The following is a 25,893-nucleotide window of genomic DNA, read 5'->3' as shown; positions in this document are numbered from 1 at the left end:
CCAAAGAGGTGAGGTGAATAGGGTCCCAAATAATGAGAGATACGTAAAAAGCAGGTCCGATTATGCTTATCCCTAATCTTAAATGGAATGTAACGACGTAGGGATCCATATGAAACATAGTATCTATTTAGATACATTTGAATGACCCCTTCTCAAAATTAGAATGTATATAACCCTATTTCGGTCTAGTCTGCTATGGAATGAACTTATAATCATGGAATCGACTCGATCATCATATTATAGATTATAAGTTCATAACGCTAGCCCAATCCCATTTTGGGCATAACAGATCTGCTAGTTCTTTGATTTCAATTAGTAAGAGGGATTTTGAACTAAGAAATAGTTTCTAGAAGCTAAAAAAAGGTATCCTGAGCAATTTCAATAATCGGGTTCTGATGTGATTCCGCCCGAGCCCGCTCCACCGATAACCCACTGGGGTGCTGACTCGACACGGATGAAGACTAAGCCAATCACAAGAGCCCAAATTAAGAGATTTAAGGGAAACCTGGGAGTATTTATACAAAGGGTAATCAATCTCAATAGAGCTTGTCCATACTTGAAGATACAAAGCCTATTCGAAGCATCCAAGTGGTGGAAGCTGATACGGACCCGGGAGACGGTTTTGGTACATTTTTGGAGTCCGGGAAGCATGAAATGGTTCCAATGCTATATGGGTTCAATACATATGCCTAAGAGGTTATGGAATCAAGTTAAATCAGCCTCAAATGCAATCAAAAAGGGCTTGTACGGACAGCATCAACAATTTGGCCGAATTTGCTGTATTGCTTGCTGGCTTAACTGTATTTTACTGTTTTAGCCTTTTCTTATTTTTCCAAGCATGGGCAACGTGTGGGACTTCATATTCAGCTTATTTGGCATCCTACAAAGCATCTAGAAGCTGAGTTGAAGCTCAAAGAGGTCAAAGATTGATCAAAGTCAACTTGATCAAAAAGGCTAGCATTTTTAGTTTCCTAATTTGTTTTTACTTTTTGTTTTAGGAAACTACCATTACCTTTTGGCTTTTATTTATTTATTTTCTGGAAAAATAACTTTAGTAAGGTTTTTATTTTATTCTTTCAAGGTTTTTATTTTATTCTTTCCATTGTAAATTAATTTAATTAATCAAACTTAGATTAGGAAAGGAAGTATAGTTTCAGCCAACTAGGTTTCTTTATGTGTGGTGGCTGGTTTTCTTTTGTTTTTAGGGTTTTATTTCGTGGCTTTGTAGCCTATTTAAAGGCTTATTTTTCAATAAGAATACAACTTTGATTTGATTGAGAAAATACTTGTGAGATTAATTATCTCTTTGTTCTTTGAGAACACCTAAAACACCATTAGAGAATTGGTTGTTTTAGCTTGACTTATCAATAGGTTTTCCATCCCCTATTGTGGCATCTACATTATACCAAGGTTTCTAACCACAGGTTGGTTAGGGGTTGAGGTCAATTCCATTAGAACTTGAACTTAATTAAGATCCGGGCTAATATAATACGGGTTTAGGAGCAGGTCGTCCTAGGTTCGTATCATTTGGTATCAGAGCTAAATTTTGTTCAGGTTTGATCTATCTTTATTTGCTTTATTTGTTTTTGTGTTATTCTGCAATTTTAGCATTAGGTTAAGGTTGCATCCATCCTATACACGTTCAGCATCTTAAAAAAAAATAAAAAAATTCATTCCTAGTTGAATTAGGATTTCCTAGTTTTATCGTATTTTTGTTTCCTAGTTTGTTGGTTGTCTTTTATCATTGTTCTTGTTAATTTGGTTTCTGTTGATTTTTCTTTGCTGTTTTAGTCTTAAATATTTGCATTCATATATTCAAAAAAAAAAAAAAAAGAAAACAAGAAAAAAAAAAAAATAAAGAAGTTTGCGGCAACATTTAAAAAAAAAAAACTGCACATTTTGTTTATTTGGAGGTCACGGGTTTGGTGTTTGTTTTGGAGTTGGAATTGCAATTTTGGTAATTATTCTTGCTACTGCAGTTGTTTATGTTCTGTGAGTGAAAAAAAAAAAAAAAAGAAGGTAAAGCCGAATAAAATAAAAAAAAAACAAAAAAAAAAGAAGAAAAAAAAAATATTTCGGTTTGTTGGAGTTTTATTTGTTTGCTGAAAATTTGTTGGAGCTGCTTTTTTTTTAGTATTTATTCAATATTTGAGTTGCTGGAGAATTATTTTTGCTGCTGTATATTTGGATTTTGGGTGCTTAAATTATTTGGATTAAAATTAGATAAAGGAATTGATACAAAACTTGAATTACAAGAACAACAACCAACACTTTTCTATAATTTTGTTCTCTTTGATTTTTGTTCGTATTTGAATTTCTTTTTCTGGAATTTTATTCTTGAACTCATAATCCACTACCATCTGGTGCAGTTTTCAAAAATTCCAACGTTTTCCCATTATTTTGCGTTTTCTTGTCTAGAAAGCCGAAAAATTAGGATTTGTTGGATTCTTTTGGTATTACCTACTTTTTGCTACTGATTTGTTGATAAGTTTAATTAAAACATACTAGTGATCTAATTGCTGTTTTGTGGGTGTTTTATTAGAACTTTGAGATAATTCATTGAGTGGAAAAAGGCAAGAGTGTGTGAGCTTAAAAGAGGGTAAAAGCCGAAACTAGTGTGCAAACACGAGTGTCGAGACCTTGTTTGAGTGAAACACGTGAGAGAGTGAGTATTGTGAGGATTTATTTTATTTTTGCAGTATTTTACTAACATGGCAGATTCTAGAATAAGAAGAGGGGATCCACCCTTGAGGATCAATGAGGAAGAGTCCGTAGCATTCCATGGCGATGCCCGAGCTACCGGGAGTGGAGACCAAGTGGACATGAGAGTTGTTTTGGAGTCAATACAGAGGGTTAGTGCTCAAGTTGAGCATGTGAATCAAAGAATGGGAACACAAGAAGCCTCACAAAGAATGACAAATACAAGAAATAGGCAAGAATTCCATGGAGGACGAGGCCGAGGGCGAGGAGGTCGCGAGAGACCAAAAGAGGAATTTGATGAGGAGTCATTCGGTGGAGACTTTGAGGAAGGTATGGACGAAAATTTTGCTATCCAAGATAGAGCTGGCCATGGAAGATATAGGAGGGACGAAACAGATGACAATCTTAGCAATATCAAGATCAACATCCCACCATTCATGGGAAAAAGTGATCCCGAAGCATATTTGGAATGGGAAGAAAAGATGGAGATGATATTTGACCGCCATAATTATTCGGAGGCTAAGAAGGTGAAATTGGCAGCAATGGAGTTTGGACATTATGCACTCCAATGGTGGACCAATGAGCAAAACACCCGAAGGAGAGTTGGTGATGACTTGATTACTACATGGCGACAAATGAAAGGAGCCATGAGGAAGCGATTCGTATCATCACACTATCATAGGTTGCTGCATCAAAGACTTCAATCTTTATCTCAAGGACATGGATCTGTGGAGGATTATTACAAGGAGATGGAGATGCTTATGATGAGATTGAACTTGAATGAAGATAGGGAAGCAACCATGGCAAGGTTTCTTGGTGGTTTGAATCGTGAAATAGCCAATCAACTAGAATTGCAACAATATGTGGAATTGGAGGAGATGTTGGATGTGGCTATTAAATTAGAACATCAATTCAAGAGGAGGGGTGTAAGATCATGGTTTGGAGGTGTTTCCAACAGTGGAAGGTCCAATTCAAGTGGCTGGAGGAACAATCCCATCTATGAAAGCAAGCTAAAGCCGAAAGTCAAAGAAGAAAGTTCAAACTGGGCAAGGAAGGAGACAAGAACCAAATCTGTCCAAGCACCAAAGAATGAGGTAAAATTAGATCCTAAACCTTCTAGAACTCATGATGCTGTGTGTTTGAAGTGCCAGGGAGGAGGACACATTGATAGCCAATGCCCAAATAGAAGAATCATGGTGGTAAAGGGCAATGACGAGCTAGAATCGGAAAGTGAAGAAAGTGAAGATAAAGCCAAGCAAGAGGAGGAGGACTTGGAGGATGAACCCAAAACCTTGCAAGCATCCAATGCTGAATTAAACTTGCTTTCTAGGAGAGTATTTGCTGCATACAAAGATGAGGATGAAATTCAAAGAGAGAACATCTTCCACACCCGATGTGAAATTCATGGTAAGATTTGTAGTATGATTATTGATAGTGGAAGTTGTACAAATGTAATTAGTAACATTGTAGTTGATAAATTAGGCTTAATAACTATTAAACATCCAGAACCTTATAGATTACAATGGCTTAATGATAGTGGTGAAATAAAAGTGAATAAACAAGCAAAAGTAAAATTTAATATAGGTAGATATGAGGATGTAGTTTTATGTGATATTGTACCCATGAATGTTGGACATATACTATTAGGTAGGCCATGGAAACTTGATAAAGATGCTACTCATTTTGGTCGAGAAAATAGTATTGTTTTCAGGTTCAAAGGGAAAAAGGTCAAGCTGGAACCATTATCTCCTAAAGAGGTTTACAAAGACCAATTACAAATGCAACAAAGAGAAGCCGAAAAGCTCAAGGAAAAAGCAAGTATGGCACCAACGGCTTCACCATCCTTTCAAGAAGGTAAGAATGAGGTTGCTGGTCAAGGTAAGGTTTCTAAGGCTCATATTGAGTGGAAAGATCAAGGAAAAGCCGAAAGAGAGGGGAAAGAAAGTGGCAAACCCGAGAGCTTGGAAAAGGAAGGGAAATCCGAAGGTTTGCGCCAATCCAAGGGGGAAAAAGAAAAAGAAAGAAAAGAAAGGTCAAGTAGCAACTTTTATTTGAGTTTAGGGGATATTAATAAGGTTATTGAGTGTAAGAAACCTTTGCTGGTCATGATTTATAAAGAAAATTATTTTAATGATCAAACTAACTTTGAAGAACTTGAATTGCGAAGTTCAATGATTTCTCTTTTGAAGGAATTTGGAGATGTCTTCCCAAATGAAATTCCAAGTGGACTACCATCCAATCAAGAGGGACAAGGTGAGCTTGCTGTCCAAGGTAAGTCTTCTAATACTCAGGTTGTGTGGAAAAATTTTAATAAAACCAAGAGTGAGAATTTTGGTGTAAAATCCGAGAGTGAGGAAGGTGAGATGGCCGTGAGTGAGAAAGGAAAAGGAAGACAAGAAAGGAAAAATACAAATTTTTATCTTAGCTTTGGTGATGTTAATAAAGTAATTATGAATAAGAAATCATTGCTGACCATGAATTTTAAAGATATTTTTTTAAAGATGTCTTTATTGCATAGAACTTTATCTGCATTGTTGAGAGCTTCACTTAGTGGCAATTTGAAAATTTGGAAAATATTGTTTGCTAACTTTAAAAAGTGTAATTTTTACCATAATGAGCATGTATTTCTAGATTTTGTTGTAATAGTATTTGACCCAGGAGAATTGGTTTGGTTGCACTTATAAAAGGAAATGTTTCCTAATCAAAGAAAGTCAAAGCTCATGCCGCCTATAGATGGACCTTTTCAAGTTTTGGAGCCCAATAACAAGAATGCCTACAAGCTTGATTTACTAGGTGAGTATAACATGAGTGCTGCATTTAATGTTGCTGATTTAACTCCTTTAGCTGCAGGTGATGATCTTGATTTGAGGACAAATCCTTTTCAAGAGGAGGGGAATGATGTGATTCCGCCCGAGCCCGCTCCACCGATAACCCACTGGGGTGCTGACTCGACACGGATGAAGACTAGGCCAATCACAAGAGCTCAAATTAAGAGATTTAAGGGAAACCTGGGAGTATTTATACAAAGGTAATCAATCTCAACAGATCTTGTCCATACTTGAAGATACAAAGCCTATTCGAAGCATCCAAGTGGTGGAAGCCGATACGGACCCGGGAGACGGTTTTGGTACATTTTTTGAGTCCGGGAAGCATGAAATGGTTCCAATGCTTTATGGGTTCAATACATATGCCTAAGAGGTCATGGAATCAAGTTAAATCAGCCTCAAATGCAATCAAAAAGGGCTTGTATGGACAGCATCAACAATTTGGCCGAATTTGCTGTATTGCTTGCTTGGTTTACTGTATTTTACTGTTTTAGCCTTTTCTTATTTTTCCAAGCATGGGCAACGTGTGGGACTTCATATTCAGCTTATTTGTCATCCTACAAAGCATCTAGAAGCTGATTTGAAGCTCAAAGAGGTCAAAGATTGATCAAAGTCAACTTGATCAAAAAGGCTAGCATTTTTAGTTTCCTAATTTGTTTTTACTTTTTGTTTTAGGAAACTACCATTACCTTTTGGCTTTTATTTATTTATTTTCTGGAAAAATAACTTTAGTAAGGTTTTTATTTTATTCTTTCCATTGTAAATTAATTTAATTAATCAAACTTAGATTAGGAAAGGAAGTATAGTTTCAGCCAACTAGGTTTCTTTATGTGTGGTGGCTGGTTTTCTTTTGTTTTTAGGGTTTTATTTCGTGGCTTTGTAGCCTATTTAAAGGCTTATTTTTCAATAAGAATACAACTTTGATTTGATTGAGAAAATACTTGTGAGATTAATTATCTCTTTGTTCGTTGAGAACACCTAAAACACCATTAGAGAATTGGTTGTTTTAGCTTGACTTATCAATAGGTTTTCCATCCCCTATTGTGGCGTCTACATTATATCAAGGTTTCTAACCACAGGTTGGTTAGGGGTTGAGGTCAATTCCATTAGAACTTGAACTTAATTAAGATCCGGGCTAATATAATACGGGTTTAGGAGCAGGTCGTCCTAGGTTCGTATCAGGTTCATTGATATTTCTGGAATAGTAGATGCTATCACACAAACAGTCATACTCAATTTGATGGAATTGTTTGATCTTAAAGGGGATCTTCTATAATTTTGCATGTGAGGGGTTATTTCTTGGTTTCATCCAGTCATTAATAACTTGATTACTTTTAGATAATAGTAGATAAAAACAATGCTCATAAAGAGTCCTATTGAAACCAAGAAATATAGGCCTGCCTACCATCCACACCGGAAACAATGCAGTTTTCCGAAAAAACCTGCTAGTGGAGGAAGACCTCCTAAGGATAAGAGATATAGGGTTAAAAAGAGAGTCAAAAAAGAATCTTTCATGTATAATCCTGCATAATCTCGAATGCTATCAGTTCCGATATGTAGACCAAATGATACAATGCAAGCAAAAGTTCCTAGATTCATGGAGATATAGAACAACATATAAGTTATCATGCTTGCATATCCACCATTTAAGTCTCCAACAATTATTCCAATAATTACATATCCAATTTGACCTATGGACGAATACGCAAGCATATGTTTCATGCTTGTTTGAGTAATAGCAATGAGATTCCCCAATATCATGCTAATAATAGCTAGGATTTCCAAAAGAATATGCCATTCGTTTGATGAGAAATAAAAGGGAATAGCAAAAATTCAAGTGGTTGAAGCTGAAGCAGCTACTTTCAAAGTAACAGAAAGAACAGCAACAACTGGAATGGGAGAGTCAGAGTCAAAAAGAGGATTCCTCACTTCTTTCTCTCATTCAAAACCGTTCATGAGACTTTCATCTCGCATGACTCCTAAGTGATAAAAGAAAGAAGAAATTATCTTCTTTCTTTTTTGATTACCTTCCTCGCGTATGTATAAGACCGAAACCCATTCAATTTCTAATAAGGATTACTAATCCTTAACTTTTTGAGGAATCCTTCATCAATGGTTGTGAATGATTGATTTTTCTCAATTTTTTTGACCTTGGTTCCATAGAAGCAAGTCAGAAAGATTAAGAAATAGAACCATCTGATTTGATTCGTTCTCAATAGCCATAAGATGATCATCTTAGGGTGAACCTTTTGTCAATGGATATTCCTATTACACTCGTAGTCTCTGAAGAATGAAAACTAACTATGTAGCATATACATTGAGAATTTTCAAGTATTGTATACATCATTAGTCTGATCTTTTGTAGGAACTACCTGTAATAATGAACTTGCAAAATGAATCTCTTTATCATAAGGAGACTCGGTGTTCCTGACCTTGCTTCACCTTAATTGTTATTTGAATAAGTAAAAGTTATGTCTTGGTCCAAGTGGGGATAGCATTTCTCTTCTGCATGTCCATGGAGTTTTGAAAAATCCAAACATCTCAGGGATAGATAGAGAGGTAGGAATTTATCGAACGAACCGCACTCCTTCGTATACGTCAGGGGTCCATCAACACATTGATTAGAGTTAGTTGAGGTAGTTTGGCTTGGTTGGTTACTTTTAATGCTTTTGTATTTATTGCTCAATATGGCAGCATGCCTTATTGTCTTTTTGATGTATTTAAAAGTATGAAAATTGTAATGAAAAACGTTGAGAAATAAAATATTCAAAAAATAGATTTTGAAAAACAACATTTTTGGCTCTCTCTCTCTCAACTACTACATTTTTGGTTTCTTCTTCTTCCCAAAAGCTAACAACCTTTTCAAGAACCCTAAACCTCCATTAAAACCAGAAACAAAACCTAAACAAACCCAAAAAAAAAAAAAAAACAAAATCAAGAACCAAGAACCAAGAACCAACAACAATCATTCTTGACTAACACCTTGAATGATTGTGCTCTAGGGTACAACAACATAAACCTACACCAAATTCCATCATGGTATCAGAGCATAGTGTAATTTCTTAGGACCTTGTGAGCTTTCAACCTGGACCATTTTATTTGTGAGAGGATCCCCCACCTAAAGCCTTCCAACCAAAACCAAAACCTCCCAAAAAGACTAGTTAAAACTCACCAAAACACCACCACCCGAGAGCTTTTTCTTGTGTCCATTTTTCTAAACTTTTCAAAAACCATTTTTTCAAATGGCCTCACAATCCTTTGCAACCCTAACACCACATAAGTTTGAAGGCCAAAACTATTCCATTTGGAGTATAAAAATGAAAGCCTACCTTCAAGCCTTTGGTTTATGGGAAGTCATAGAAGAAGGTTATGTAGTGGAGGAGTTGAGAGCTAATGCAACCTAAGCACAAAGAAATGCACATGAGGCCGAAGTTGCCAAGGGGTTCAAGGCCCTCACTGCCTTGCACTCCTCCATGAGTGATTCCATTTTTACAAGGATAATGTCATGCACAAGTGCTAGAGAGGTTTGGATAAAGCTTCAAGAGGAGTTCCATGGAAATACTAGAACTCGGCAAATGCAAGTTTTAAACCTAAGAAGAGAGTTTGAGACCTTGAAGATGAAGGATAATGAGCTTGTCAAGGATTTCAGGGAAAGGATGCTCAAAGTGGTAAATCAAATTCGGGTCCTTGGTGAGCAATTTACCGATCAAAGGGTAGTAGAGAAAGTATTGGTGAGCTTACCTGAAAGGTTTGAAGCTAAGATTTCCTCCCTTGAAGAATCTAGAAATCTTAGTGAAATAACCTTGAGTGAGCTCATCAATGCTCTTCAAGCAACCGAAAAAAGGAAAGCCATTAGAAAGGAGGAGACCATAGAGAGTGCATTCTATGGTTGCCACGGCAACAAAAAGAAGAATAAAGGAAGGAAGAGCAACAACACCAACCAAACCGGTTTTACAACCAACAACAACACAAACAACAACAAAAATGGATGGAATCAACAACAACAACAAAGCCATCAAAACCGAGGAGGACATCCACCTTGCCCTCATTACAAGAAGCTTGGACATCCACCATCCAAGTGTTTTTGGAGGCCGGATGCATCTTGTGAAAGATGTGGAGAAAAAGGCCACATTGCCAAAGTATGCAAGCAAAGGAGACAACAAGCCAATGTAGTTAATGAAGAAGCCGAGAACCTATTTGTGGCCACATGCCTTAAAGCCACAAGTAGTTGTCTTGGTTGGCTTGTGGATAGTGGTTGCTCACACCGCATGAGTTTCCAAAAGGATGGCTTTATGGAGCTTGACCGAAACTACAAAACCAAAGTGAATATTGGTGATGGCCGGTTCATGAAAGTAGAAGGCAAAGGAGATGTGTGCTTGAACACCAAGGAAGGTACCAAAATTATAAAAGATGTGCTATATGTTCCTAGTTTGTGTGAAAACTTGCTTAGTGTAGCACAATTGGTAGAAAGAGGCTTTGCTTTAAATTTTGCAAAAGATGGATGTATCATATATGATGCTTGTGGTAATGAGCTGTTTAAGGTACCATTGAAGGAAAAAAGCTATAGATTGGACCTGGTTAAGAATGAACAAGCCTTAAAAACCAAAGTGGAGTCCATTTCTCAACTTTGGCATAAAAGGCTTGGGCATTCTAGCTATGGTGCCATGAAAAACACCAATGCCATTGTGAAGGACATGCCAATGATTGAGGAGATGAAAAGCCTATGTGATGTATGCCAACTAGGGAAATCCACACGGCTTCCATTCCCCAAAGCCGGTTCATGGAAAGCTAAGGAGAAGCTTGAGCTAGTCCATTCGGATGTGTGTGGACCGATGAGTTTGTCATCAATTGGAGAATGTAAGTACTTCCTAACCTTCATTGATGACTACTCAAGGATGTGTTGGGTATATTTTCTAACAACCAAGTCACAAGTGCTTGAGAAGTTCATGGAATTCAAGAAGATGGTGGAAACCCAAAGCAATGCAAAGATGAAGTGCTTGAGAACCAACAATGGTGGAGAATATACAAGCTTGGCTATGGAGGATTTTTGCAAAGAAAATGGAATGGTGCATCAATTCACAACACCATACACACCACAACAAAATGGTGTTTGTGAGAGGAAAAATACGACCTTGATGGAGGTGGCAAGGTGCATGATACATGAGAAGAACATGCCAAAGAAGTTTTAGGCCGAAGCCATATACACGGCTAGCTACATCCAAAATCGAGCATACACCAAAGCCAATGAGTCCAAGACACCCTATGAGATATGGTATGGAGAAAAACCATCTTTGGACAACATAAAAATCTTTGGAAGTGTTTGTTTTCTACATGTTCATCCACACATGAGAGACAAGCTTGACAAAAGGGCAAATGTGGGCATCTTGGTCGGCTTTAGTGAGGTTACCAAAGGTTTTAGGGTTTTCAACTTGGAAACCAAGAAACTTGTGGTAACAAGAGATGTGAGGATTGATGAAGATGCTGTTTGGGATTGGACAAAGGAGGAGCTTCTTGTCCATGAAGATAATGCTCAGTTGGATGATGGAGAAGAAGAAACCAATGACAATGACAATGAAGAAAATGAAGATGATGAGGAGGATGCACTTGAGACCATTGGAGCCGAATTGAAGATTGAAGATGGTGTTAGAGGAGAAAGGCCATTGCTTGAAATATATGAAAGGTGCAATGTTGCCTTGAGTGATCCTACCAATGCTCAAGAAGCTATGCAAAAGAAAGAGTGGATGGAGGTCATGCAAACCGAAATGGATATGATAGAAAAGAATGAAATTGGTCTTTGGTTTCTAAACCTAAAAACAAGAAACCAATTGGTGTAAAGTGGATCTTTAGGACCAAGTTCAACCCGGATGGAACAATATGCAAGCACAAGGCAAGGCTTGTGGCAACAGGCTATGCACAACAAGCGGGTGTAGATTATGGAGAGACGTTTGCACCGGTTGCAAGAATGGAGACCATAAGGCTCATCCTATCCATCTCGGCCTCAATGTCATGGAAGGTGTACCACCTTGATGTAAAGTCGGCTTTCTTGAATGGTGTGCTTCAAGAGGAGGTTTATGTCAAGCAACCCGAGGGCTTCATTGTTCAAGGACATGAGGACAAAGTCTACCATCTACATAAGGCACTTTACGGGTTAAAGCAAGCACCTAGGGCTTGGTATGGCAAGATTGATGGTTACTTGACCTACCAAGGCTTTAGGAGGAGTCCAAATGAGCCAACACTATACATAAGGAATGAAGAAGGCATGATTGTTATCTCACTCTATGTGGATGATTTGTTGGTCACGGGTGAAAATGAAAAGAATGTGGAAGTTTTGAAAAATGAACTTGAAAAGGAGTTTGACATGTCAAGCCTTGGTGAAATGAATTACTTCCTTGGAGTGGAAGTGATGCAATGCTGTAGGGGTATTTTCATATCTCAAGAGAAATACATCAAAGATCTTTTGAAAAAGTTCAACCTTGATGAATGCAAGCCAATGTCAACACCAATGAGCCAAGGAGACAAATACAAGAAGGAGGATGGCACACCAAAGGTAAACCCGACCCCATATAGAAGCATGATAGGAAGTTTGCTCTATGTATGTTCATCAAGACCGGATATTATGCATGCCACATGTGTTTTGTCTAGATATATGCAAGCACCATCCCAAAACCATTTTGTAGGTGCCAAAAGAATTCTTAGATACTTAAAAGGAACACAAGACTTTGGAGTTTGGTATGATAGGCAAGATGTGATGAGATTAAGGGCCTACTCGGATAGTGATTGGGCTGGATGCTTGGATGATATGAAGAGCACTTCGGGGTATCTTTTCTCACTTGGTAGTAGACCATTCACATGGAATGCAAAGAAGCAAGCAACAACCGCTCAAAGCACCACCGAAGCCGAGTACATTGCTTGCTCTTCATGTGCAAATCAATGCATTTGGCTTAGGAAATTATTGGAGGACCTTGGTTATCCTCAAGAGGGTTCAACCATCATCAAATGTGACAACACTTCAGCCATATCAATAGCCAAGAATCCCATTCAACATGGAAGGACAAAACACATACCGGTGAAGTATCACTCTTTGAGGGAGTTTGAAGAAAATGGAGAAGTAAGCTTGGAATATATCAAGACTGAAGATAACCTTGCAGATTTCTTCACCAAGCCACTTCCAAAAGCAAGATTTGAGACCTTGAGGAAGCTTCTAAATATTTCAAGCAAGAACACCAAGGAGGAGTGTTGAAATGTGGTGATCTTGCCACAATGTGCAAGGTAGTTCGGTTACACTTGCACTCTTTGTTCTGCAACATCAAAGACCAAACATTGTTTATGTCTATGTATTTTATTTTATCTTGTAATTTTCAAGAACAATATCCTTTTTGTAATGCCCTAAGCTCATTATCTAGCTTAAGGCCTTTTTTGTCTAGTTGCTGGAATTGTATTTCCAGCAACATAAGTCCACTTCCTTGGATGCCGTTTCAAGTAGGTTTGGTATTTGGATCTGAATTTTGGATACAATAAACTAGATATGCAGAGGAAGCAGCAACAAAAATAATGGCCCAATTTGGAGCTGGGAAGGCTGAGTTAAGCCCAAAACAATCTGACCCTTGTGCAGTGTTGTTGCCCAGAAAACTGGGCAAAACTGCCTCGGGTTTGATTACTTTTGAATGGGTAAATGGACTTTGTTTCATCTGGTTTTTGGGTAGAACATAGTTTAATATTCAAAAAGGCTTCCCTACAATTTTCAAGTGAAATGGAGCTGGTTTTCAAATTCAAATGCCTTAGACAAGCTGAACTGCCCATTAAAGAAGGTTTCTTGCATGCCCAGCACATTGATTAGAGTTAGTTGAGGTAGTTTGGCTTGGTTGGTTACTTTTAATGCTTTTGTATTTATTGCTCAATATGGAAGCATGCTTTATTGTCTTTTTGATGTATTTAAAAGTATGAAAATTTTAATGAAAAACGTTGAGAAAGAAAATATTCAAAAAACAGATTTTGAAAAACAACATTTTTGGCTCTCTCTCTCTCAACTACTACATTTTTGGTTTCTTCTTCTTCCCAAAAGCTAACAACCTTTTCAAGAACCCTAAACCTCCATTAAAACCAGAAACAAAACCTAAACAAACCCAAAAAAAAAAAAAAACAAAATCAAGAACCAAGAACCAAGAACCAACAACAATCATTCTTGACTAACACCTTGAATGATTGTGCTCTAAGGTACAACAACATAAACCTACACCAAATTCCATCAAGGTCCCCATACTACAGAAGGCTGTAAGCAGTGGCAACTATATTTGAAAATGAATTGGTTATCCATAAAGATAAAGAAAGCTTTCTTGTAGTTCCGCTTCTTGCTCTAAAAATGAAGAAAGACTTGTCGTAAATCGCCGGTTGGGTTTAGCCAGGAATAAAGAATAGATGGAGACATCCAACCCTTTAGTGTCCACGAAATCCAATGTGAGGACACTAGAGATTTTTTTGATCAGAACACTCGGGTAACATTCACAGGAAGGTTGAAGTGGAACCAGCCCTGCAATTGTAATCCTTTAGTGGCCTTCCTCAGCAACGTGTTTCAAAATAAGCACTTTTCTTTGGCTGTCATTGAAAGAGCTTTCTTCTCCCTTTGTTACTGACTTTGGTACAGATTCGGACACCTGTTAGGTAAGTAGCTACTCCAGCTGATCTAACTCCAGATGATCCAGCTTCTTTTAAGGATAGGTTAGAGTCACGGATAAAGTGGACTACCCTCGGTGACCCCCCGTTCTTTCTAGTGGGTTTTTTCTCGTCCCTTTTAGGATAAGAATACTGTGACTAGGGAAATGAAAAATGGAATTGAAGGCATAGTCTCAATAAAAAGAATTGAACACCAACCAACGAGTGGCGGATTTTGATGGAGTCTCGCAGAAGAAGAGCCTTACTCTATAGGGGCACCGAGATGCGAAACGCATCATCGATAGGCTGTTGACTAGGATCGTTAGCAAACAATTCAATTAACTGGTCAAAGATCTGGATATCATTAGTAACCAGTTGCTGAAAAGGCCGCATTTCATTGGCTGTCGGATGTAGTTGATTGGGGTTAGACGAACTAGGTTGACCCCCTCCTACCCTTGTGTTTGTGTGGGAGGTCCGCCCGCTCATTCTCCTTTTCCGACAATTGGATAGGCTGTACCAAGAGAAGAGGGAACTTCCATTGGAACTTCCATCGATCGAGTTTCAGTTGCTTTTTCTGTTGATCCAGGTGAGAAAGCTTACTAAGCCTGCCTCTGCTTTTGTCTGTCTCCTAAGGATAGCTCCTTCGTTTGAGAGCCTTTACACGAGTTCATTGAAAAGTCGACGAGGGAAAGGTATCGAGATTTAGCGTAGAATGAAAGCGCAGGATATAAGGGTAGGCCTGTACCCAAGCATCAGGAGATGTGAGAGACCTCGCTTGAAGAAGCTTATTGTGTGTGAAAATCATGTCACGGCAGCTTTCATTTTTTTGAATATAATGGTAGGGCTTTCATGGTATTGGTTGGGGTAAGGGGTAAGGAGTCTCGCCGGCTAATTAACGGTAAGGGACTGGGACGTGTTTCCTACCACGGGGATGGCCCATCCTGAGACTTATGGTGATGTGTTCTATGTTCTGGTCTCAGCACGCCCCCCTTTCATGGTAAGAAATCAAAAATGACAACTCACCATTCGAAATATCTCCCTTCGGGAGCTATTTCTCGTCCCTTTATGGGGTAGCTAATAAGCTTGTTATCTCTCCGTTTCGGTATTTATTAGCTCCGTTACATTCCTAAACCCTTATCCCGCCCACCCGGGGCTAAAGTATGCGCATACATGCACACATGTATGTGCGGGTTACACGGGTGCCTGGGTGCGTGCATAGTTCCAGTTATTTCCGCCAATAAGTTGTTTCGGTTTTCACAAGGCATAAAGGGCTATTGTTTGGCATGAGCTTCTGTCTTCAGTACTTCCTTTGAGCCCCATATACACCATCACCTCTTTTGCGACTGCTAAAGATATTTGGGATTACATAAGTCTTATTCTCAGGGTGGATGATTCTCCATCTTTCCATCAGTTGCAACATGAAGAACATGCCTTAGCTTATGGGAAAAAAAAATAAAAGAAAGAAAAGAAGTGTCTGGCGAAGTGGGAGGCGCATTTCTTTCTGTTGGTCTCGGTGACATTGGAAGTTTCATCCTTGCTAAAGAAAGGAACGGCCAAGTCCTAAGGTCATAGGGGAACGGATGAAGACAAGACGACACTGGTTGTTCAATGCACCTCCAAATGGATTCATGATAGATGATTGGCCCTCCTAACAGATGATGAGATTCTCAATTGATTTGATCGAATTTAGAAAAGTCTTTATCATTATTCAGAACAGTGGAGCTTTCGATCAAGATGTTCTTGCCGGCAATAAACCGATGCATGAGCTGAGGCTCCCATGTCCCGCCGACCCTCCGAAAAAGAAAGGTTGTAAAATGGCTCATAGGGAGTCAGCTTTCTTCATCAACATTTTCATTAACGCCTTCCGCCTTGAATAAGTGGAAATGCTTAGCCCCAAGAAGATGTTGTTAATGGCTTTTTTAAGGTAGTCGTCTAGTAAGAATGAATGAAACTTCAACCTTCGATCGGAATACTTTAGAAGGCATCTAGAGGGCCTCTTTTCGGCTGGTCATACATAACCCGAACCCTTAGGTTAAGGTTAGAGGGACGAGACTAGATGCAAGAAGGGGACAAATTATCCAACTTTCGTTTTTTTTGCTTTTCTCCATAAAATGGAAATCTCTCCGGTCAACATCTTTCCTTTTTTCTTTTTTATGCATTTCTTTATGGGCTTTAGGAAAAGGAGAAGGTGTATAACGTGTAACGGGCCAAAACGCCATTTAAGGAAGAAAGAAAAAGGATGGAGACTTTTCAAACTAGCATAGCATACAGGATTGGGTGAGATCGAAGACCTAGAAGTGGACTCTATCTTTCATAAGACTTTCCTAAAGCGCTATCGGGCTAAGAAGGGCGGTTATTCTGATGAGTTAACCTAGTTCATTAGTTCTAGCTATCCTCGGACTTGCTATCCAATGCATGTATTTTACCCTTATGCGATGATTTAGCTTCTTATCTTAGCTGATAATTCAGAACTGGATGGTATTAAAGAATGGGAGCAGGGCTTTAATAAAGAAGAATTTTTGAAGAAAGGGGGTTTTTGAAAGATATGGACTTGGACCACTAGTGAGGCAGGTGCGGATGGGCTTTCATATCCGGTTGATAGAGGAGGATTTCACTCATTGGATTGCTTCTTTGTCTTGGCTTAGCTCGTTAGGGAGAACGGGATTACTTGAATATGCAGGTGATGGTCCCACTTCACCCCTTGTTTCAACCGCGGCTTGGATAACGAGAAGGGGAATCTGCTTTTCACATTTATATAGACCCTAACAGCTATCCAAGCTCTACTTTATGCTAGTACTTGATCGATCGGTGAAGTCCTCTTATTTGAATAACCCATCAATGCCGCACTTCCTGCTCTAACCGCTACCAGCCATCAAAACATTCCGGACGAGCCACACGAAATAATCCTTTCTGTTTCTTAAAATCACCTCCGGGAGAGGAAAAGCTGAGCAAGGAAGGTCAATATCATAATTACATCTTCCTAAAAGAAAAGGATTTGCGTAAAAAGTCCTTTTTTTTTAGAATTCTTTCTCCCGGAAAGAAGAATCTTCAAAATATATATATAATTTCAATATATATATAGTAAGTAAGTAGGGCCCCAGAACGCTAAAAAGGTGGGGGAACCAGAGTGGTCACGATAGGAAAGATAAATGACTATAAGGAACCAACGATTCTCTCTTCTTAAATAACCTATAGCCTCCACACTGAATCAGCATTTGATAGATTATCCAACCTGAGCAATCTTAGTTATTGGTGGGGGTTCGGTCCGTTAGCTGGTATTTGTTTAGTCATTCAGATAGTTACTGGCATTTTTTTAGCTATGACTATCCCCCCGAGGGGGGTAATGTACCTATCTCCCATGAGTGGATCTCATTATATGACCATTTTTATGTAACCCGAGGGCCTCTTAAAAGTCCCCATAATAGGGAGTGGAGAGTTCATTTTAAAAAGGGTTTAAGTTACTTCTTTTCTGCATCAATCTATGAGAAAGAATGGAGGATCAGACGCGAATCGAGTGAGCTCATTCGCTTTTTTTTGTCTATTCTGGAAGATCTATGATTTGGTAGCAGAGAAGGGTGTAGCTTGGAGGTAGTGCTTTTACCTTTTTTTTATTTGGTCATTAATGCATCAATGGAGTCAACTTAATGATGCGAATCCACCCGAGACTGCTCGACCGACAACCCGCTGGGGTGCTGACCCATTACAAATGAAGGTGGGACCGATCACTAGGGCCCAAGCCAAGAAGTTCAAGGATAATCTTGCTGTTTTCATACAAGGAATAAGTCATAGTCAATAGGGGTTGGCCACATCTAAAGAACCAAGGCCTGTTTTACTCATACAAGCAATAGAAGCCAAAACAGGGTTGGGTGATGTTTTTGGTGATAATAAGGAGGCCGGGTTGTATGAATTGGAACCCCATTTTTATGGGTTCAATTCATATGGAGGATGAGTCATAGAAACCAGCCAAAGCAGCTTCAAAGCCGACCAACAAGGTGGTTTGCGCACAAGGAGAAGGAAAGGCCGGATTTGCTGTATTCCTTGCTGGCTTTACTGTATTTTACTGTATTAGCCTTTTCTCATACTTCCAAGCAAGGGCAACGTGAGGAACTTCACAATAAGCTTATTTGGCATCCTACAAGGCATATTGAAGCTGATTTGGAGCTCACTTTGGTCAAAGATTGGTCAAAGTCAATTTAGTCAAAAAGCTAGTATTTTAGTTTCCTAATTTTATTCTACTTTTTGTTTTAGGAAACTACCATTATTTTTAGTTTTTATTTATTTATTTTCTGGACAAATAAGTTTAGGAAAGTTATTATTTTATTATTTTCATTGTAAATTAATTAATTCCTAATTCAAAATAAAGGAATTAATTAATCCAAATTAGATTAGGAAAAGGAAAGTTTCGGCCAAGGTAGACTTCTTCATTGTGTGGCTGGTTTTTCCTAGGGTTTTTAGGGTTTATTGTGTTTCTTTCAAAGCCTATTAAAGGCTTATTTTTCAAGATGAATACAACTTTGATTTGATTGAGAAAATACTTGTGAGATTAATTATCTCTTTGTTCTTTGAGAACACCTAAAACACCATTAGAGAATTGGTTGTTTTAGCTTGACTTATCAATAGGTTTTCCATCCCCTATTGTGGCGTCTACATTATACCAAGGTTTCTAACCACAGGTTGGTTAGGGGTTGAGGTCCATTCCATTAGAACTTGAACTTAATTAAAGATCCGGGCTAATATAATACGGGTTTAGGAGCAGGTCGTCCTAGGTTCGTATCATTTGGTATCAGAGCCTGGTTTTGTTCAGGTTTGATCTATCTTTATTTGCTTTATTTGTTTTTGTGTTATTCTGCAATTTTAGCATTAGGTTAAGGTTGCATCCATCCTATACACGTTCAGCATCTTAAAAAAAAAAAAAAAAATTCATTCCTAGTTGAATTAGGATTTCCTAGTTTTATCGTATTTTTGTTTCCTAGTTTGTTGGTTGTCTTTTATCATTGTTCTTGTTAATTTGGTTTTTGTTGATTTTTCTTTGCTGTTTTAGTCTTATAAATTTGCATTCATATATTAAAAAAAAAAAAAAAAAAAAACCAAGAAGTTTGCGGCATCATTTAAAAAAAAAAAAAGAAAAAACTGCACATTGTGTTTGTTTGGAGGTCATGGTTTGGTGTTTGTTTTGGAGTTGGAATTGCAGTTTTGGCAATTATTCTTGCTACTGCAGTTGTTTGAGTTCTGTGAGTGAAAAAAAAAAAAAAGAAAAAAAAGAAAAAAAGAAAGAAGAGGTAAAGTCGAATAAAAAAATAATAAAAAATTTCAGTTTGTTGGAGTTTGATTTATTTGCTGGAAATTTGTTGGAGCTGCTGGTTTTTGATTATTTATTCAATATTTGAGTTGCTGGGAAATTATTCTTGCTGCTGGATATTTGGATTTTGGGTGATTAAATTTTTTGGATTAAAATTAGTTAAAGGAATTGATACAAAACTTGAATTACAAGAACAACAACCAACACTTTTCTATATTTTTGTTCTCTTTGATTCTTGATCGTATTTGAATTTCTTTTCCAGGAATTTTATTCTTGAACTCATAATCTACAACCATCTGGTGCAGTTTTCAAAAATTCCAACGTTTTACCATTATTTTGTGTTTTCTTGTCTAGAAAGCCGAAAAATTAGGATTTGTTGGATTCTTTCGGTATTGCCTACTTTTTGCTACTGTTTTGTTGATAAGTTTAATTAAAACATACTAGTGATCTAATTGCTGTTTTGTGGGTGTTTTAATTAGAACTTTTAGATAATTCATTGAGTGGAAAAAGGCAAGAGTGTGTGAGCTTAAAAGAAGGTAAAAGCCGAAACTAGTGTGCAAACACGAGTGTCGAGACCTTGTTTGAGTGAAACACATGAGGGAGTGAATATTGTGAGGATTTATTTTATTTTGGCAGTATTTTACTAACATGGCAGATTCTAGAATAAGAAGAGGGGATCCACCCTTGAGGATCAATGAGGAAGAGTCCGTAGCATTTCATGGCGATGACCGAGCTACCGGGAGTGGAGACCAAGTGGACATGAGAGCTATTTTGGAATCAATACAGCGGGTTAGTGCTCAATTTGAGCATGTAAATTAAAGAGTGGGAAGACTAGAAGCCTCACAAGGAAGGCCGAATACAAGAAATAGGCAAGAATTCCATGGAGGACGAGGCCGAGGACGAGGAGGTCGCGAGAGGCCGAGAGAGGAATTTGATGAGGAGCCATTTGACGGTGATTTTGAGGAAGGTATGGACGAAACCTTTGCTCTCCAAGATAGAGCTGGCCATGGGAGATATAGGAGGGAAGATATAGATGAAGATTTGGGAAATATCAAGGTTAATATCCCACCTTTTATGGGTAAAAGTGATCCCGAAGCTTATATGGAGTGGGAAGAAAAGATGGACATGATATTTGACCGCCATAATTATTCGGAGGCTAAGAAGGTGAAATTGGCAGCAATGGAGTTTGGACATTATGCACTCCAATGGTGGACAAATGAGCAAAACACCCGAAGGAGAGTTGGTGATGACTTAATTACAACATGGCGACAAATGAAAGGAGCCATGGGGAAGCGATTCGTACCATCACACTATCATAGGTTGCTGCATCAAAGACTTCAATCTTTATCTCAAGGACATGGATCCGTGGAGGATTATTAAAAGGAGATGGAGATGCTTATGATGAGATTGAACTTGAATGAAGATAGGGAAGCAACCATGGAAAGGTTTCTTGGTGGTTTGAATCGTGAAATAGCCAATCAACTAGAATTGCAACAATATGTGGAATTGGAGGAGCTGCTGCATGTGGCTATTAAATTAGAGCATCAATTCAAGAGGAGGGGTGTAAGATCATGGTTTGGAGGTGTTTCCAACAGTGGAAGGTCCAATTCAAGTGGCTGGAGGAACAATCCCATCTATGAGAGCAAGCCAAAGCTGAAAGTAAAAGAAGAATGCTCAAATTGGCCAAGGAAGGAGACTAGAACCGAATCTGTCCAAGCACCAAAGAATGAGGTAAAATTAGATCCTAAACCTTCTAGAACTCATGATGTTGTGTGTTTTAAGTGCCAGGGAGGAGGACACATCGCTAGCCAATTCCCGAATAGAAGAATCATGGTGTTAAAGGGCAATGACGAGCTAGAATCGAAAAGTGAAGAAAGTGAGGATGAAGCCAAGCAAGAGGAGGAGGACTTGGAGGATGAACCCAAAACCTTGCAAGCATCCAATGCTGAATTAAACTTGCTTTCTAGGAGAGTACTTGCTGCATACAAAGATGAGGATGAAATTCAAAGAGAGAACATCTTCCACACCCAATGTGAAATTCAAGGTAAGATTTGTAGTATGATTATTGATAGTGGAAGTTGTACAAATGTAATTAGTAACATTGTAGTTGATAAATTAGGCTTAATAACTATTAAACATCCAGAACCTTATAGATTACAATGGCTTAATGATGGTGGTGAAATAAAAGTGAATAAACAAGCCAAAGTAAAGTTTAATATAGGTAGATATGAGGATGTAGTTTTATGTGATATTGTACCCATGATTGTTGGACATATACTATTAGGTGGGCCATGGCAATTTGATAAAGATGCTACTCATTTTGGTCGAGAAAATAGTATTGTTTTCAGGTTTAAAGGAAAGAAGGTCAAGCTGGAGCCATTATCTCCTAAGGAGGTTTACAAAGACCAATTACAAATGCAACAAAGGAGAGAAGCCGAAAAGCTCAAGGAAAAAGCAAGTATGGCACCAACAGCTTCACCATCCTTTCAAGAAGGTAAGAATGAGGTTGCTGGTCAAGGTAAGGTTTCTAAGGCTCATATTGAGTGGAAAGATCAAGGAAAATCCAAAAGAGAGGGGAAAGAAAGTGGCAAACCCGAGAGCGTCGAGAAGGAAGAAAAATCTGAAGGTTTGCGCCAATCCAGGGGGGGAAAAGGAAAAGAAAGAAAAGAAAGGTCAAGTAGCAACTTTTATTTGAGTTTAGGGGATATTAATAAGGTTATTGAGTGTGAGAAACCTTTTCTGGCCATGATCTATAATGAAAATTATTTTAATGATCAAACTAACATTGAAGAACTTGAATTGCCAAGTTCAATGTTTTCTCTTTTGATGGAATTTGGAGATGTTTTCCCAAGTGAGATTCCAAGTGGACTACCACCTATTCGAGGGATAGAACATCAAATTGACTTTGTTCCAGGGGCTGCCATACCAAATAGACCAGCTTATAGGATCATTCCCGAAGAGACCAAGGAGCTGCAAAAACAGGTAAGTGATTTGCTTGATAAAGGATATATTCGTGAGAGTTTAAGTCCATGTGCTGTTCCTGTTTTGTTGGTACCTAAAAAGGATGGTTCTTGGAGAATGTGTGTTGATTGTAGGGCTATAAATAATATTACCATCAAATATAGACATCCCATTCCTAGATTAGATGATATGCTTGATGAGTTGCATGGTGCTTGCATGTTTACAAAAATTGATCTTAGGAGTGGTTATCACCAAATTAGGATGGAAGAAGGTGATGAATGGAAAACCGCATTCAAAACTAAATATGGACTGTATGAATGGTTAGTTATGCCTTTTGGATTATCCAATGCACCTAGTACTTTCATGAGGCTTATGAATCATGTAATGCGTCCATTTATTGGTAAATTTGTGGTTGTTTATTTTGATGACATTCTAATATATAGCCGAAATTTGGATGACCATGTGAATCAACTTAGGCAAGTTTTGCAAGTTCTTAGAAAGGAAAGATTATTTGCTAACATTAAAAAATGTGACTTTTGCAAAGAAGAGCTTGTGTTTCTAGGTTTTGTAGTAAGTGCTGCAGGAATCAAAGTTGACCAAGCTAAGGTGAAAGCAATCCAAGAGTGGCCGGTTCCTACTTCTATCACCCAAGTGAGGAGCTTTCATGGCTTGGCAAGCTTTTATCGAAGATTTGTCAAGGATTTTAGTACCATAGCAGCACCATTGAATGAAGTTGTCAAGAAGAATGTTGGCTTCAAATGGGGGGAAGTACAAGAAAAATCTTTTAATTTGTTGAAAGAAAAATTGTGTAATGCACCTTTGTTAGTTTTGCCAAATTTTTCTAAGACTTTTGAAATTGAGTGTGATGCTTCGGGTGTAGGTATTGGAGCTGTTTTAATGCAAGAAGGAAGGCCCATAGCCTACTTTAGTGAAAAATTGAATGGAGCTGCCCTAAACTACCCGACTTATGACAAGGAGATGTATGCTTTGGTGAGGGCTTTGGAGACGTGGCAGCATTATCTTATGCCAAAGGAGTTTGTGATTCATACGGATCATGAGTCTTTGAAGCATATCAAGGGTCAAGGAAAGCTCAACCGAAGGCATGCTAAGTGGATTGAGTTTATTGAAACATTTCCATATGTGATCCGCTACAAAAAAGGTAAGGAAAATGTGGTTGCCAATGCATTATCCCGAAGGTATGTGCTCTTTTCTACCTTAGATGCTAGATTGCTTGGATTTGAACAATTGAAAGAACTTTATGAGCATGATAGTGACTTTGGAGAAATTTTTAGAATCTGTTTGAAACATGGATTTAATAAATTTTACATATTTGAGGGGTATTTGTTTAAGGAAAATAAACTTTGTGTGCCTAATTGTAGTATTAGGGAATTTTTGGTTCGGGAAGGTCATGGGGGTGGTTTAATGGGTCATTTTGGTATTTTAAAAAATTTATCCTTGCTGCAAGAACATTTTTATTGGCCTAACATGAGGAGAGATGTTGAGAGAATTTTTGAAAGATGTTTGAAGTGCCGAAAAACAAAATCAACATTGAAACCGCATGGATTGTATAAGCCTTTGCTGATTTCTACCTTTCCTTGGGTAGATCTGTCTATGGATTTTTTTCTTGGGTTGCCTAGGTCAAGGACAGGTAAGGATTCAATATTTGTTGTAGTAGATAGGTTTTCTAAGATGGCACATTTTATTGCATGTAACAAAACTGATGATGCATCCAATATTGCTAACTTATTTTTCAAGGAAATTGTGAGATTGCATGGAATGCCAATAACTATTGTGTCGGATAGGGATGCTAAGTTCTTAAGCTATTTTTGGAAAACATTGTGGGCTAAATTAGGTACTAAGCTTTTATTTTCAACTACTTATCATCCACAAACTGATGGACAAACCGAAGTAGTAAATAGAACCTTGTCTACATTGTTGAGAGCATTAATTAGTAGAAATTTAAGGACTTGGGAAGAATGTTTGCCACATGTTGAATTTACATATAATAGGTCTTTACATTCAGCAACTAAATTTAATCCATTTAAAATTGTTTATGGTTTTAATCCTTTGACTCCATTAGATTTAACACCTTTGCCTTTCAGTGAGCGTGCTAATCTAGATGGAAAACAAAAAGCTGATTTTGTAAAGCAGATTCATGAGAAAACCCGAGCAAACATTGAGAGGAGGACCGAGCAATATGCAAGGGTGGCTAATCAAGGCCGAAAATCAATGGTGTTTGAACCTGGAGATTGGGTGTGGCTGCATTTAAGGAAAGAAAGATTCCCCAAACAAAGGAAATCAAAACTCATGCCGAGGGGTGATGTACCTTTTCAAGTTTTGGAGAGGATATACGACAATGCTTACACGCTTGATCTACCGGGTGAGTATAATGTTAGTGCCTCCTTTAATGTTGCTGATTTATCTCCTTTTGCTGCAGGTGATGACTTCGATTTGAGGACAAATCCTTTTCAAGAGGAGGGGAATGATGCGAATCCACCCGAGACTGCTCGACCGACAAACCGCTGGGGTGCTGACCCATTACAAATGAAGGTGGGACCGATCACTAGGGCCCAAGCCAAGAAGTTCAAGGACAATCTTGCTGTTTTCATACAAGGAATAAGTCATAGTCAAGAGGGGTTGGCCACATCTAAAGAACCAAGGCCTGTTTTACTCATACAAGCAATAGAAGCCAAAACAGGGCTGGGTGACGTTTTTGGTGATAATAAGGAGGCCGGGTTGTATGAATTGGAACCCCATTTTTATGGGTTCAATTCATATGGAGGATGAGTCATAGAAACCAGCCAAAGCAACTTCAAAGCCGACCAACAAGGTGGTTTGCGCACAAGGAGAAGGAAAGGCCGGATTTGCTGTATTCCTTGCTGGCTTTACTGTATTAGCCTTTTCTCATACTTCCAAGCAAGGGCAACGTGAGGAACTTCACAATAAGCTTATTTGGCATCCTACAAAGCATATTGAAGCTGATTTGGAGCTCACTTTGGTCAAAGATTGGTCAAAGTCAATTTAGTCAAAAAGCTAGTATTTTAGTTTCCTAATTTTATTCTACTTTTTGTTTTAGGAAACTACCATTATTTTTAGTTTTTATTTATTTATTTTCTGGACAAATAAGTTTATGAAAGTTATTATTTTATTATTTTCATTGTAAATTAATTAATTCCTAATTCAAAATAAAGGAATTAATTAATCCAAATTAGATTAGGAAAAGGAAAGTTTCGGCCAAGGTAGACTTCTTCATTGTGTGGCTGGTTTTTCCTAGGGTTTTTAGGGTTTATTGTGTTTCTTTCAAAGCCTATTAAAGGCTTATTTTTCAAGATGAATACAACTTTGATTTGATTGAGAAAATACTTGTGAGATTAATTATCTCTTTGTTCTTTGAGAACACCTAAAACACCATTAGAGAATTGGTTGTTTTAGCTTGACTTATCAATAGGTTTTCCATCC

General features: G+C 38.1%; 1 pseudogene; it reads right to left on the bottom strand.

Moving 5' to 3' along the window:
* Positions 1-353: 353 nt before the first annotated feature.
* LOC125420524 (NAD(P)H-quinone oxidoreductase subunit 2 A, chloroplastic-like) overlaps positions 354-25,893 on the bottom strand; it is a 39,192-nt pseudogene continuing 13,652 nt past the window's right edge.

The sequence above is a fragment of the Ziziphus jujuba genome, chromosome 6 (assembly GCF_031755915.1).
Source record: "Ziziphus jujuba cultivar Dongzao chromosome 6, ASM3175591v1".
Taxonomy (NCBI): domain Eukaryota; kingdom Viridiplantae; phylum Streptophyta; class Magnoliopsida; order Rosales; family Rhamnaceae; genus Ziziphus; species Ziziphus jujuba.
Note: the sequence above shows the minus strand (reverse complement) of the source record. Positions and strands in the feature narration are given on the sequence as shown.